Below are 15,434 nucleotides of genomic sequence, written 5' to 3'. Positions count from 1 at the left end.
GTTTACACTCGACTGTTTGGCCCCTATTCTCATTGGTGGCTGTGTTCACTACCGAATAATCAAAGCAGGCATATGCAGCCTTGTTTACAAATGATCCCGACAGCACTAAATTGTAGAGCGATTGCAGAATTTCCTCGCCTCACCGCTTAGATGCAACGCTGCCTCCCCGTTCTCCGTCCTCCCTTTCCTTTATACGTCCTTCTTTTTAGATATTGTTGCACTTGAATACGCAGCAGTACCGCCAGCGCCCTTTGGTTTGTTACGGCAATGTGCGCACGCACCACCTCTACCAGTCGCCACTTCCATCTGCGGGAGCCGCTGAGAGTGGCGACTGAAGTAAAATTCGAACGACCACTTTACCTGGCATGAGCGACAGCAGTCAAATCTGATTGGCACATCATCAGTGCTATGTGCAGCACCAAAAAAAACTGTAGATGATCGAACAGCGGAGACGCAATTTTTAACTAAAAATTATTCGGTACTCAATTTAATGCACTAGGTCAATAAACACACCGGGTATCATAGAGGTAAAACGTGTTAATTGAGGAGGTACAGTACGAATAACGTTTTATACAATTGTGAGGCTGTTTGAGCAAAAACGAGTTGTAGAGAACTCAAATGAATTTTCGATGCTCTAGCTTTGTGCTAGCCTTTTTTGCCAATCATATTCAGCAAAAAGAACGTTGTCACAAAGTTGCCCCACACAATAGGACAACATTGCGACAGCAATTAACCTCAATAGAGTCATTTCTATTAAAATGCGGATAAGTGAATTCTCCATAGTGCGAGGCATGGTTTTTGTGAATGTTGTGCCATTCTTCATTTGTCTTTATACTAACAATCCTCTGGCAAGGAAAAGAAAACATGCGGAATTTGTCACAAAGTAGCCCCACTTCACCGTTGTACAGGTCTTCGACATCTAAGCTAAATTCATTGCATGGGTTTGGATTATTCTGAAGCGGAAATATCATGATAGCCCCTTGATTGGGTACAAGAAAGGGATCATAACAGCGCTACGCCATGACCCCCCCCCCCACCAAAATAAAAACTCACGACCGCTGGTAAGTCGCTAGATCACAGGTTAATAACTAGGCCACGTTCAATGAAGCGATAGGACTAAAATGTCATTGAACGGCTTCACAGAACCTCTGATGTTTTACTTGAAATCTACCTTTGTAGGCATTTACAATCAAAATATGCTTCCAAGAGAAAGTAAAGCAATTAAGAGTCTCACTTTAGAACAGATACTCGGATCTAATCGAAGAAACCAGCCTTGGCGTTAGGGCAACGAATAATATACTGACGAGTATCATTACGGAGTGTGCAGTGGAAGTCAAAGGTACGATACCTAGACAGGACACCGGCAAGCTTTCCCAGGAAACGAAGAACCTCTTTAAAAAACGTCAAAGCATGAAAGTCTCGAGTACAACAGACAAAATATAACTGGTAGAGCTTTCGAAGTTGATTATTAAACGTAAGGTATCCGATGTAAGAAGGTATAACATGGAGAGAATATAACACGCTCTGAAAAACTGAGGAAACATCAAAGCAGTGAAGAGGAAACTTGGGATAGGCAGAAATCGGAAGTATGCATTAAGGGACAAAGAAGACAAAATTACGACCAATATGAATAGGATAGTTAAAATAGCGGAGGAGTTTTACAGAGATATGTAGAATAGCCGGGACAACCACGACTTTAATACTATAAAATCTAGAAGTAACCCAGATGACACCCCACCAATAAGAATAGAAGTCAGAAAAGCCTTCGAGAGCATGCAAAGAGGCAAAGCTGCTGCTGAGAATCAGGTAACATCAGATCTGCTGAAAGATGGAGGACATATGGTGTTGGAAAAACGAGCCACCCAGTTTGCGAGTGCCTTTTGACGGGAAGAGTACCAGAGTCTTGGAAGAATGCTAACAATAATTTAGTACATAAGAAAGGAGATGACAAGGACTTGAATATTTACAGGCCGATCAGCTCGCTATACGTAGAATACAAGCTGTTTACAAAGGTAGTTCCTAACAGAATTAATAAAATATTAGAACTCAATCAACCAAAGGAACAAGCAGCATTTAGAACAGGCTACTCAACAATCGACCGCATTCATACTGTCAATCAAGTAATAGAGAAACGCTCAGAATATAGCCTGCATAGCTTTCATAGATTACGAGAAGGCGTTTATTTAGAAGAAATATCGGCAGTCATACAGACAATGCAGGATCACGGCATCGATGAAGTATATATAAAGTACCTGGAAGAAATCTACAGGGAATCAACTGCCACCATATTGATTCATAAAAAAGCAACAGAATACAAATCAAGAAGTGTGTAAGCCAGGGGGAGGCAATCTCCCGAATGCTATTTACCGCGTGCTTACAGGAGGTTTTCAGAGGCCTAGAACGGGTACAGTTAGAGATAAGGGTTAATGCAGAGTACCTAAGTAACCTGCGCTTCGCCGATAACATTGCATTGCTGAGTAAATCAGGGGACGAATTGTAGCTCATCATTATGGAGTTAGACGAGGAAAGCAGAAAGGTGGGTCTTATAATTATTCTTCCAAAACGAAAGTAATGCACAACCACCTCGGGACAGAGCAGAATTTTGAGATAGGTATAAGTGCACTTCAAGTTGTAAAAGACTACGTCTACCTAGGGCAGGCAATAGCCACTAAGCCGTACCACGAGATTAAAATAACTAGAAGAATAAGAATAGGGTGGAGCACATTTGGCAAGCACTCTCAAATCACGATAGGTAGATTGCCACTATACTTTAAGGGGAAGGTATATAACAGCTGAACCTTGTCGGTACTTTGCTGTGAGGCAGAAACCTGTAGACTTACAAAGAGGTTTCAGCTCATATTAAGGACGACGCAGCAAGCAATGGAAAGAAAAATGGTGGGTGTAACTTTAAGAGACAAGATGAGAGCAGAGTGGGTTAGGGAACAAACGGGGGTTAAGGATATTATAGTTGAAATCAAGAAAAAGAATGCACATGGGCCGGACATGTAGGGCGTAGACAGGATAACCACTGGTCATTAAGGGTAACCAACTGGATTTCCTGAGAAGGCAACCGGGTTAGGAGGAGACAGAAGGTTATGTGGGCAGATGAAATTAACAAGTTTTCTGTTATAAATTGGCAGCTGCAAGCCCAGGACTGAGTGGACTGGCAGAACATGGGGGAGGCCTTTGTTCTGCAGTGAACGTAGTCATGCTTATGGTGATGTTGATGATAATGATGATTGCTTCAAAGCAGTGTTTGCAGTGGCTCTAGTGTTGTACCAGAAGTTGGCAGTATTTTCTTAAAAATAATTAATTTCTCAGTTTAGACTGACAGGCTGCACGCCGTGATCTCTCATGCCACAAGTTCATTATTACAGAAGAAAATTAGGATTGAAGTTTATTTTTAAATTTCTCGAAGTTCAAATTCTGAATAGGTAGTGTTTTTTTAAGATTGACCTAATGAATATTTCTGAAACTTCGTATCTTAGGTTCATCACATCGACAGCTGACTGTTTCCCTAATTTTTATAAACTCTTGTCTACATAAGATCCAGTAAACGCATTTAAATTTGATGATATGGGATGGTTTTGTGCTGTAAGATGAAAAATAATGAGGACACAGGAATCGCCAAAGTAACGAGGACATCGCAAAAATAACGAGGACTAAGGAAGAGTGTGCACAACAAGAGCACCAATTTCAACACTTTTGATACTCTAACCACTAAGGAAAGCTCTGTATTGGTTCGAAGTGATCGGTCAGATTATTACAAGTATCCTAAAACATAGCAACGTACTAGCTTCTTTTTCGTTGCAACAATAATATAACACACTACATTAGCGATGTTTCATATATTGAACTACGCAGCCACCACATCAGCATGGGATGGTTCATTGAAAAAGAGTCTGAAGGCTCTGATGACAGAGAAACAAAGAAGAAATATTTTTGCATGTGGCAAGTAACTCAGCCTTGAAATTGATGTACAACATAAATTATATTGGAAGAACTACGTCAATTGCGCTACAATTCAAAGGAAATTTCAAGGCAGTCATACCAAATTACGTATATATTGACAGATTTTGTTGACATCACTCTGCCCAATGTGGGCTGTGTGTTGGTGTTACTATCTTGTGTGAATGGTGCTGAAGTCAAAATCAGGATGCTGACGGCATAACACCAACAGTAAACTGAGCCTAACAGTTTCAACTAAGCAACCGCGCCTGATCAATATTCCCATTAGCTCACATTCGTCTATGATATCACGGATATGTGATGCAGCAATTTCCCCCAAGATTAGCCTCATGTGGTCCAACCATCAAACCCTTTCAGAAGACGTGTAGGTCTCAAGCAACATACCAATAGTGACACCGCTCTTTGTATCTGATGCTCTTCATATGCTATGCGGCTTGAGAAACACCAAACAGACGTTTCAGCGTTTTCCCCAGCCTTGAATTCTATCATGCTTGTCTCAAAAACCAACTCATCACGAGTTTATCAGATGGGCACAGTTCGCATATGAATTCTGTTCTCCAACATCTGAGCTAGGCACGTTTGTTAGCATAAGCAGGTGTGCTTTTGATGTCCAAAAGCTCACATTTCCTCTTCCTGTCATCTTAGCATCTAGAATCCTCTACCCAGGCAGATTTATAGGTGTTGAGAGCTTAATATCTCTGAATACTAGATGTCGATAAGCCCTACAAGCTCCTTCGTTTTTTTAGTGAACAACTATACAAAACATTTACCATGATGCCAGGCCAATCTACATAATCCCTTCACTTTGGGCTGCTAATACACAAAAATGCTGCTATATTGAGCTCCCTTAGACGAAGAACTCCCATACAGACTTTTGGGGATGAAGAGATAGATGCGTGACAGTATATGCTACTCTCTGAACATCAAATGAGAGTTCCACTATACATCATTGTACGACATCTTGATTGCATTTTGTGCTAGGTTAGCGGCTCTTCAAAGGAGTACATATCGCGGCCACTCAGTTTTCTGACTGGTCCTGAAAACTGATGCCCACTATCTGAGCAGCATTGAAGCAGTTTTAGTGGAGACTGAAGCCAATAGATCCTCAAAAATGTCACTGAATTAGAGGTTGTGCCTGTAAACGTATCCAGCAGTGTCACAATGCGACTGAATCTTGCCCCACCGCGGTGGTCTAGTGGCTAAGGTAGTCGGCTGCTGACCCGTAGGTAGCAGGCTCGAATCCCGGCTGCGGCGGCTGCATTTCCAATGGAGGCGGAATGGTTGTAGGCCCGTGTGCTCCGATTTGGGTGCACGTTAAAGAACCCAATGTGGTAGAAATTTCCAGAACTCTCCACTAAGGCATCTTTCATAATCATATGGAGGTTTTGGGACGCTAAACCCCACATTTCCATCATCAATGCCTCTAAATATTTAAGTGCCTCAAAGCAATCGACTCAGGTGTTACGTACAACCACGTGATGCATTACTAAAGCTTATATTTTTCTGCCTGGGGAAGTCTTTCGATTTCCCTTGTACGTGAAAGACTCTTTAATTGTGATATACCAAATTGTGCTTACAAGTGGGTAAAAATGGTTAGTGCTAATGTATTTCATTATGCATGAAAGAAATTTTGTGATTTCTTTGTCTTTGAATATGTGAGTACATCTCTTATCAGTGCGTGTTACACTCCCTCAGTTACAATCGTGGCATCTATAATGCCATGTACGGCTGCAGATGTCAAACATATTAGAAAACATATCCTACGAGCTGTCAACACTCTCATTGGTGCCCTGTCATATAGCCCAATCCACGTGTTCACCTGTCCCAGAGAAATATATACCGTAAAAAAGTGGAAACTGGTTGACATGACAAAAAGTTCTGCTATCTGTGAGAAATATACGCTTCGATGCTGCTAGACTTTCAGTGGTGTAGAGTTTTTTGCCAGTAACAGGAGACACATTTGCTTCAACACATGCTGTGACCCAAGAAGTGGCAATTTATGCCCTCTTACAAGCACACTTAGGCACATTAGCCCAACTACAATGTGTTTCACGCCAATATACACGGGAAATCCAAAGGATTCTCCAGGCAGATAACGTAAAGTGTATAGCATCACGTGGGTGCATGTACCACCTGTGTCGAATGCTTTGCAGCGCTTCAAGATTCAGTCACATTGTGACATTGCTGGATATGTTTGAAGGCCCAACCGCTTGACTCTGCGACATTTCGGAGGATCTTATCGTGCCAATTGCTATCCTGATGCTTTGCAAAAGACAACTTATTAGGCTTGTGTTGATTGCATTGTTCAGCATTGGGTGGAATATATTACTTCAGACAATATTAGGTTACGCACTGTAGCTTCCGCGTTTGAAGCTGCTGGCTGTAAAACTGTTCATCCTTGGTCCCAAGAGATAGAGAAAACCAAGATGGACCACCAATATTCCACAAAGCCCTACCTCCCAATGAGCAATGAAATTAGTAAAACGTATATGCATGCCACTCAAGGCAGACATTGGTTGCAACACTGTGAAACTTGCTTTAGGCATGACTGTTGGGCGACCCAGTGGTCATGTTGTTTTATTCTGATCAACACGAAGCCCACCGTTGGGCCAGTGACTAGACATATCATTTATGTTACATCATAAAGAAGCTTCTACCAATAGCTGTGTGACAGCGCATTGGAAGGCCTATATGGTAGCAGTGAACTAGATCCTGCACACACATTCATAATGAATTCATATGGGCTAACCATCTCTGATCAGTTTCATGCTGCTAAATTAAAAAAAATTCCTCTCAAGTAACTCTTACTGCAGTTTTCGGAAAACACAGCAGATGACTGCACAGTGCACAAACGACCTGAAAAAGCAAAAATAACCTGCTTGTCTGACACCAATAAACATTCTCCACAATTCTATGGTTATATTTGCGCGCGTACTGGTTTTTAAAATAATCTAGCTAAATATGCCTTCAACAGCATCATTTCCTCAGGTAAAATGAAAATAATTTTTTTCTGTGGTTTCAGAATTTTTATATCTAAAATAATAACTTAGGTGCCAAAAAATGCCCCAATAAATTTGTGACACACGTGTTATGTTGGCTACAAAAATTATTAAATAACAAATGTTAGGTAATATAAGATTCACTAAACCTATGCTTTGCATGAGTTTACAAATGTGCAACGTCGCGAGTGCCACAAATAAAAAGTGAGAAAGCAATTTCGATTTTCTATTGCCTGGTACCTATGCTCAAGCACTATGAAAAATGAAGTGTAACTTCATGTGTGCTGTGAGCTTGACTCCTGCAACCAGACCTCACTTAAAGAAAGTTTAGGCACTAATCTAAATACCTGAATTTTCAATCACTTGAAATAAAAGATGGTGTGGTCTTGCATCTTGGGTTTTGTTTCATTTGTACATCAACAAACTCGTGGTCGTAAGTCAAGCCTAATTGTCTTTTCGCTTTCATTCACATCATAAAAGAAATAAAGGTAAAGAAAGCCACATTTGCAAAAATGAAGAATTAAGATGGTGCATGTGCCCCTGAACAGCAAAACACAATATTCATGTAAACAATGTGATGCATGCTGTGAACCCTGCCGTACATCAAACGGTCCTCGAAACATGAGCTAGAAAGCTTGAAGAAGACTGACAGGTTAAGTTGGTGTGAATTCATGATATTAAAACAGCACAACTAAGAAGATTAAAAAGAAGTGAGCCACAGGATCACAAGCACCGATTGACAGCTGAAGTTTATTCAAAAGTACAGAGCAAATATATACATCCATATGTCTATACGCAAAATTGGCCAGAAATACCCAAAAAAAAACAAAAAATAAGTAGTACACAAGAGTGAAGCATTTTTTTACCCTGCAGTAAAATGGAATGAAAGCTGATGCATCACTGTTTTTCATTTTAACTTTACCCTCTCAAGTAGTTTCTTTTTTTCCAAAAAGTCACCACAGGACAACTCGGGAAGCTTGTTCTCGCACATGTTACTCAATAATCTTTTTTTTTCTTTTTTTTCGCTGCAAGTCTAAAAACCAGAAAGCTTACTGAATCTCAATAATATGTATAGCAGTTCTTCCCCTACTTGCTTATGTGAAAATCCACTAATAATAACTCTTTTTCACAGCACTGTGGCCGTAATTGTTAAGTATATGCTGCCCGAACAGTTTTTTAATTTGCACTAGCAGACTGAAATAATGCTATTCCGACTCCCGGAAACTTTAGTGCAATGAGCTGAATTTGTCGCTGACAGTAAGTCAATGCAGCAAATATTCCTGCAGTTGACTGAATCAAACACACATTCAAGGCAAATCAATTAACCCAACAGCTAGTAGTGGCATTTTTCACATCGAAAAAGTTGTTTGAAGGAAGGCACAGCATTAGATTTTAAAAAAAGATCTTATCAGTTGTAAAACATGTGAGCCCTATCTATATACACCTAATAAAAAAAAAGCCGAGTTTGACAGGGGCTATACAAGAAAGCACGTTGGTCATCATTCTCTGATCAGATGTCAAGCCTCACTTTAGCTGAAGCAAGCCCGACTTTATCCACTCATTGCATGTAGAAAGATAGCAGAAACGCAGTACAAATGTGGTGTTTCATTTTTAACACAGCTAAAACCTTGCAGAAGTAAAAGACATAGGAAAGGTATATGCCTGTTTTACTGATATTCATGCATTTTATGCTTTTCATTAGGCACAAGAGTGAAGGTCAACGTGAGTATACCAAATGGCTTAGAAGGGAAAAGTGGTCACAAATGACCATGCAGGCCATTGTTCATTTCTTCAAAAGACACCATATGCCTGCAGCCCCACCAGTGCCCTAGGTCTCCTTTATTTCAACACACTCCCAGCAGCGATGAAGGTGGTGAGCCTATTAACGAGAAATTCGATGAGACGGTTTCTATAAATCTGGAAGCAATTTGACCACGAGAAAATGAGTTGGGCGTGTGTATATGCCTTTGTTTCACATCATGGCGATGGGCAGCAGGTCATCTTGTCTTAGAGGTCTAGATTTCGTTGAGAACCTTGAGCTGGAGCCAGTGTTCAATATTTCTTTCGGCATCGACTCTAGCAAAGGTTTATGGTTGGTGGCTGGCGTGTCAATCTTGTCGCATTGTACTCTGCCATCATGTCTCGTCTAGTTGAAGTCAGCACTTTGGAGGGTATGTTCAAGAGTTGTACTGAAGCCATCGTTAGGAACCCAGGTCCAAGTATCTTTTAGCGGTGCATAAGAGCCGGTTATGAATAATGGCTTCCGTCATTATCAGTGTGTATTCCTTCTAACGTTCTTGTGCAAGAAATGAATTGAAGGTACGTTTTCATGACTTTTCACTGCTGTGCATGAACTGCTGACATGACTACAAGGCTTTTTGTTGTGGTGTTGTCTCAGTGAGGGCCGCACAGCCTCCTGTTGCTTTAGAATATTTCCCTTCGTATAATTGCTCTTTGGATGCTTCTTTAATACTCTGTACTATTATGAAAGCAGGTACAAGGAGGTGTTGATTGTGGTGCTTTTATTTGGTTCTCCACATGCTTCTCGCTAGATTAGTTTGCACACAAAGCAAAAAGTCAAAGTATGGTGGTAACATTTGCTTTGAGTTTTCCGTTGTTCTTATTGTATTTTAGCCGGGGCCAGTGCCAGGATTGTTCTATGCCGTATGTGCACCCACCATAAACGGTCCTTCAGGGACAGCAGAGAGGCGGGGAACTTGGCCATTGTGTTACGACTATGTGACCTTTTGGGACACATTCATAACACAACATGGGTGCCAGGTGAAAATAGGGCGAGGGGAGCTTCAGCTTTCCTTTGCCTACCCCTGCCACCATCCCCGATTTTAGCTTGTCATTTGACTGCTGACGACCTCGTGCAGTCGTTGTTTGTGAGTTATTCGCCTTATGCACCCGCTACTTTAGGCAACTGAGCCGTTCAATTACGCTTGCTTTTTGTTCTGTTTGACTCTCCCACAGAATTCAAGATGTCCTGAAACGCATACATCACAAAATTACATGCAGCGTATGTGACAGTTGAAACAAATGAACTAGTTGCTGGCTGATCACAAGAATGCTGTTTGCTCTTAAGACTGATTCTGGAGAAAGGACAGTATAAAAACATCACCGAGGTAGATTCAGAAACCCCGTAAGAAAGAAATTTAAAAATCTCACAAGTCAAATAAAAAATACACTGCTGCTTACCGCACAGGAAACAGTCTTCAGTACTGCAGTCACTCACTCATAGCTTAAGATTTATTCATAGGTATTGCCTTTCGGTTTTGAAGACCAGTCCTGACATCAGCTGTCAAATTATCCTCCTGATGTTTTGGAGATTGCCGCAATTTCTGTAACATTTTCTGGTTCGTAACGTGTGCGTCCACTGATTTCTCGAAAGACAGCCCGCTGGCCTTAGCAGCCAAAATAAACGAAAAAAAATTATTAAAGGACAGAGGGTGTCAAATGAAACTCTACTTTACAGAAACCAGCTTACCAGGTTTGTGGAACCCCCGCAGGGGCGCCTGCGCAAGTAGGCGTTTGGTGTGTAGCGACACCACGGGCCCGAGCTAACGGGGTAGTTTCTACCTCCCACGCCTAGCCGTGCGTGGCTTTGCCGTGTCCGGGGAAAAGGGAATCCTGGGGGTTGAGCCGACGCTGGGTGATTGGACCGTTAAGGCCCCCCGGCAAAGGCAACACACCCCTTTGGCCCTGGCTTCACGTAGACGGAACCCCTGGGATGACCCACCCATGGGAAATCGGCAGTCGCCTTTTCCTATCTCTCTCTCCCTACATCTTCGTCTTTATCTCTCACTATTTATCTGTCCTGTCTTCTACTCTCTTCCGTTTACTTCCAAACTTTCTGGCGGCTAGGGTTAACCCTGTGCAAATAGCCTACCTTGGTCTAGGCGCATTGGGTTATAGTGGCGTTGTACGGCTGGCGTCTGCAGTTTTCAGCATCTGTAAACTTGTAGCGTCCCCTCGTTGGGCTCCGTGGTGGGTGGCCGCCAACGCTGCTGAACAAAAATAAGAAAGGCATGCATGGAGCATTCTCCCTGATGTCTGATCGTACCGGCTTAAAGCGGGTACGCACCGATGTTATAAATTTTTTCAACCAGCCAAAAGAAACATATCCTCACTTTCATGTTATCCACTGTGAAAAACTTGAAAAGCAAGCCAGGACCGTCTCTCCTTTCCTAGTTTCTAGATGTCTCATCCAAACTCTTGGCACAGGATACAAGGTAACCAAAATGGCTAGTGGAGACCTTCTCCTCGAAATCCGCAACAAAGAACAATTTGAAAAGCTAGACCGTCTTTCAGATTTCGGTGGCATACTGTCACGGATGGCTATTTTTGGCGACACCGCGTGACGGCAATTAACGGGCGCCGTACTTCCCGACTGACCGTGAGAAACGGCAGCGCATAAAAGGGAGCCGAGAAGTGCAAAACGGGGTGCTCTTCTTAGAACGTCGCCGCCGACGGTTAATCCTTTTGTAACTGTGGCGGCGTCTGCAAGGTCGTAGAAGGCCGCGGTATACCCCGAACAAGGATTAGACTACGAGACACACCGGCTGAGAGCCAAACGTTTGACCGTTCCCACGGGGAAAAGCGTGGGAAACGCTCTGGTGGCCAAGCCGTATGACAACAAGCCGACAGGTTGTCACTCTCGCTAGTTGAAGGCCCTCTCCCAATTAAAAAGGGGTGGGGTCAAAATATTTTCGGGGCGGAGTTCCCATCAACTAAACGCGCATGATTGGACCCATGTAGAGGTCTCTTGTCCCCAAGGAAGAGAGCGAGGAGACACGAGGGGGATTTAAGCGCAGGTATTTGCCCTGCTAGGCAGACTAGTCGCTGACCAAGATGGTGTAGAAACAGATCAACAAGCATCTCTTCTAGAAGTTTTTATTGTGGCTCTGTATCAGCTGGCCACCTAAACTTAGCCGTTCGTCTAGTTGTGACGAGATATTAACGTCTGCAACGTAGACATCGGGACTTCGCCTCGAGTTAGCTCAACCTGCTCGAAGTCACCTGCAAGCACTAGCCTCCCGGAGCCACCAGCGTTGCAACACCGCCGACATCGCAGTCGTGCCAGAACTCTCTTCGACTTCTCGCATCCGATCGTCGTGGACGCAACGCTGCCGGTCATCACACGTATGCCTTCACCTGTTTATATCTTCGAACTTTCTCCTCCGCAGTTCTGTTGTGTTAGTTTGTGTGGTTTGTAATAGTTCTCTCGCGTAAGCTGATTTATTGTTTTTATATGTATTTGTATCAAGTGTTGATGTATTTTGTTAGTTGTATTGAAGTGTTGTATTTGATCCCGTGTGCTGCAATATCACTAGAGTAAAGTTGTTTTGTTTTCTCACGTCTCTGATCTCTTCACTGTCTCTGCTTGCGTACGGAACGAACCACCCGGCTGTCATTCCCGTCGCCGACTTCGCGCTGGCGACGCTACAGTGGCAGCTTGTAACACATACCAATAACCATAACACCACATAGGTCAATGAACACAACTCGCGGAGTGGCATCTGACATGGACTTAATTGACTTGACTGAGACTGAACTTTGGGAGGGGTGGAAGAGCCAAAATGTCACTAATGTACAGAGAATCATCATCACAAGAGATAATAGGGAAACACCGACAAAACACTTAATACTCACGTTTGCATCCAGTAAACTACCGGAATCTATTCAAACAGGGTACACGAAGACATCTATCAGGCCGTACATACCAAACCCTCGTCGTTGCTTCCAATGCCAGAGGTATGGCCATGGCTGTAAAACCTGTCGTGGTCGCCAGACTTGTGCACAATGTGGAGTCCTAGGCCACGTGTCTGAGAACTGCAAACAACCGCCACACTGTGTAAACTGCGAAGGAAACCATGCCGCATATTCACGCTCCTGCACATACTGGAAAAAAGAAAAAGAAATAATTACATTGAAGGTGAAGGAGAACATTACATTTAAGAAAGCACGGCGAAGAGTCGCTCCACTTTATGGACCTACATACGCTGATGCGGCGCGTCAGGGGGCACCGCCGCACCAGCCCTCGCCACACCTTCGGCCCGCGCATACCGAGCCGGTGGTTGTGGCACCTGCCCCCAAGGTGTCTGTAGCCCAGGCTACACCGCCTACTCCCAAACAGAGACCGGAGACTCCAGAGTCTTCGGGTCTCAAGGCCTCACCTCACTAGGCGAGGCCCGAAATTTGTACTAACAGCCCGCACGTGCGGGCATCCAGTGCCTCTGAGGAGCAATGGATACATCGGTACCTTTGGTGCCGAAAGAGCGGCGTGGCTCCTTGGAGCGCGCCAAGAAAACAAAAAAGCAGATAACAGGGCCTGGTGACGGCTGAACTCAAACTCCCTGTCTAAACAGCCACTCGCTTTTCGTACACACAGCCCTATTTTACATTCATAATGAACACTCAAATTATACAATGGAACATCAGGGGCCTTCTCAGAAACCTTAACGACATCCAAGAACTGTTACACGAACACTCACCAAAAGTGCTGTGTGTACAAGAAACACACCTTAATTCAAAACACACAAATTTTCTTCGTAAATACGTTATTTTCCGAAAGGACCGTGTTGATGCCATGACATCATCCAGAGGTGTTGCCATCATAGTGAATCTAGGAATTGCATGCACACACAACTCCAAACATCCCTTCAGGCAGTGGCTGTTCGAGCAGTTCTTTTTGATAAACTGATCACAATCTACACCATTTACATTCCTCCTAGCTATCAGCTGCAAAAACGTGATTTACACTCTCTAATTGATGAACTTCCGGAGCCTTATGTTCTCTTTGAAGACTTTAATGCGCATAGCAGGCTATGGGGTGACTCTCGGTATGACGCGTGAGGTCGACTGATCGAACAGTTCCTTCTCTCGTCGAGCGCGTGTCTCCTGAATCGAAAAGAACCAACCTATTATAATCTCGCTAACAACACCTACTCCTCCATAGACCTAAGCGTAGCATCTCCATCTCTTGTGCCTCTACTCCAGTAAAATGTCGTCAGTAATCTGTACGGAAGTGACAACTTCCCCGTAGTTTTGAGCACAACTACAGTAACTGAGTGCCCACCACGTGTTCCCAAGTGGCTCACAAATAGAGCCGACTGGGAACAGTTTTATACCATCGCTCGTCTAGGTTGGAATGACATATGTACTTTGAACATTGATGTTGCTGTCAACTACTTCACAGCCTTTTTGATTGATGCTGCAACAAAATGCATCCCACAAACAAATGGACACCCTGGAAAACGGCTTGTGCCATGGTGGAAGTCTGAATGCCGAAACGCGCGCAAACAGCAAAACAGAGCTTGGAGGCTGCTTCGGAACTCACCGACAGCCGAAAATCTTGACACTTTCAAGAAAATAAAGTCTCAAGGCAGGAGAATGCCTCGGCAGGCCAGAAGGGAAAGCTGGCAGAAGTTTTTGTCAGGGATCAGTTCATACACACAGGAGGCTAAAATCTGGAACATGGTCGGTAGGATACCAGGAAAACAAGTACACACACTTCCACTCGTAAACACTCAGAGTGATACCTTGGAAGATCAGGCAAACTTCCTCGGTGCACACTTCGAACAGGTGTCCAGCTCATCCCACTATACTGACACTTTCCAAAAATACAGAACAAGAATAGAAAAGCAGAAACTCGAACACAAATCCACTAGATACGAGGCATATAACCAAGCTTTCAGTTTAGCTGAGCTGCGAACGTCTCTAAACTCCTGCAGTACTTCTGCCCCAGGTTCTGACCGTGTGGTGTATGAAATGTTAAAAAACCTACCAATCGAAACACGAAAAACCTTACTTTGTTTGTACAATGCTATCTGGTTTTCTGGCACTATCCTTACCTCCTGGAAAGAGGCTATTATTATTCCCATTTTGAAAGAGGGCAAGGACCCTTCTTTACCTTCGAGTTATAGGCCTATTGTCCTTACAAGCTGCTTGTGCTTGTGCAAAAAAATGATAAACTGCCGACTTGTACATATCCTTGAAACAAACAACTTGCTCGACCCATTTCAGTGCGGGTTTCGAGAAAGTAGATCCACCACAGACCACCTTGTTCGTATCAAGGCAGAGATCAGAGACGCCTTCATCCATAAACAATAATTTCTCTCTGTGTTCCTCAATATCGAAAAGGCTTATGATATAACATGGCGTTTCGGAATTCTAAGAAACCTGTCCCACCTTGGTGTGCGCGGAAGAATGTTTCATATAATCAAAAGTTACCTGTCAAACCGGTCATTCCGTGTCCGTCTGGGCAGTGTTCTCTCCCAAACATTTCTCCAGGAAACAGGCGTGCCACAAGGTGGTGTGCTTAGTTGCACACTTTTTATTATCAAAATGAACTCTTTGCACTTGTCCATTCCCCGCAATATGTTCTATTGTACATATGTCGACGACGTTAAGGCTTGGCTTTAGATCTTGCAATCTGGCAATGTGTGAGCGGCAGGTTCAGTT

Source organism: Rhipicephalus microplus, unplaced genomic scaffold (genome assembly GCF_043290135.1).
Source record: "Rhipicephalus microplus isolate Deutch F79 unplaced genomic scaffold, USDA_Rmic scaffold_13, whole genome shotgun sequence".
Taxonomy (NCBI): Eukaryota; Metazoa; Arthropoda; class Arachnida; order Ixodida; family Ixodidae; genus Rhipicephalus; species Rhipicephalus microplus.
This window is presented reverse-complemented; position numbering follows the sequence as displayed.